General features: G+C 46.5%; 1 protein-coding gene across 1 annotated transcript in view; it reads right to left on the bottom strand.

The window, feature by feature from the left end:
* Positions 1 to 1,582, bottom strand: part of rab33a (RAB33A, member RAS oncogene family) — a gene marked incomplete in the record, with an annotated part of 21,437 nt that overhangs the window by 17,782 nt on the left and 2,073 nt on the right.

Here is a 1,582-nt window from a genome sequence, read left to right as displayed (position 1 = left end):
CTCCCACTAGGTTTATATCTGGGACTCTCCACCATTTGACCTTAGAACTGAAGAAGCTTCTCGGATGAGAGGTGAAACGTCTTCAAGCAACATAAAGAAGTCCAGACACTTTTCTTTGCAAGCTCCTTAGATTGTTTGTGTGAATCTTTGTGCAAAATCTGGACGTGACTGAGAGCAGCAACACAGCGCTAATCACAGTTACAGGGACTGTGTGTGTGTGTGTGTGTGTGTGTGTGTGTGTTCCTGTCTAGCTCTCTTTGTGAGGACCAAAATCTGCATTCTACTATACTTGTGAAAACCAACAGAGGACACACTCACGGTCCTCACAAGTTTGAAGCCTTTTTGAGGCTCAAAATGTGGTTTTAGTGTCCGGGTTACAGTTAGGTTATGGTTAGGTTTAGAGTAAGGGTTAGGGTAAGGGGCTAGGGAAACCATTATGTCAATGAAGGTCCTCACTAAGATAGCTGAACGGGCTTGTGTGTGTGATTAATGCCGTTCTTTTATACTGACCAGAGTTCTTATAGTCTGATTCGATGGTTTGGCAGCAGAGGCTGAGCGTGGGTCGATGGTCTGAGTTTGGTTTGGTTCACAGCGGTTGTAGCGGCGCTGTGATCACTGACGGACTCTGCAGGTTCAGTCACTGCAAAGAGCTCAGGGCTGTAAAAGGAGGAAACCGCTCATCAGATGAAACTGTCTGTCCTCACTGCAGGGTTTAAAATAAACGGCCGCCGTTTGCTGACGTTAAAGCGGAAACCCTTTCTCATATATCAGATATTACAGATAAAAACCTGTAAACCTCTAAAGACAAACATGATTGGCTGCTTCCTGTTTGGATTTCCTTCACTTTGCTGTGCTGTGATGAGGCTGGACCATTTGTGCTCAGCTTTGCAGCTTTTAAACTTTTACTAAATGACTTAAACTGATCCTGTACATCTCCCCTGCCGACCTGAGCCGAGGACACAGTCAGGTGGATTTCCACTGACACACTTTCCACAGAGTAAACAGGATCTGCCGATCCTAAGAAGTTGATTCTGTTCATCTGGACGTATACTGTTTTCAGTGGGAGAAACGTTTCGTCACTCATCCAAGTGACTTCTTCACTCTCAGCTGACTGCAGCTGACTGCTATGTCCAGATGAGCAGAATCAGCTTTTGGGGATTTACTTACCTCGATGATGGAGCATGCGTCAAGGCGAGGATCTGCAGGCGCTGATCTCCCGTCACATATACATCAGCAGAGGTCCAAAGCTGCACCATGACCATGTGAGCGCTGCCTCAACGGAACTGAGGCGTTTGGGCTTCCAGGAGAGATGAAAGCACCGTGAGCCGTTGGTGGTATGCGTCTCCCGGCTGCGATTGTGAGCCCGTTTACAGCAAACTCCATCCACGTCTCAGTAAACCTGCAGCACGGCCAAGGCCTTAAATCAACCGCAGGCACCCACAGCACAATAGTCTTTAAAGAGCTTATTGGAGCCGTGAAGGTCATGAAATCTGTGAGTGATTATTTGTATAATAATAATGGATTGGATTTATATAGCGCTTTTCAAGGCACCCAAAGCGCTTTACAATGCCACTATTCATTC

The sequence above is a fragment of the Haplochromis burtoni genome, unplaced genomic scaffold, assembly GCF_018398535.1.
Source record: "Haplochromis burtoni strain Fernald_Lab_line unplaced genomic scaffold, NCSU_Asbu1 Contig_159, whole genome shotgun sequence".
Taxonomy (NCBI): Eukaryota; Metazoa; Chordata; class Actinopteri; order Cichliformes; family Cichlidae; genus Haplochromis; species Haplochromis burtoni.
This window is presented reverse-complemented; position numbering and strand designations above follow the sequence as displayed.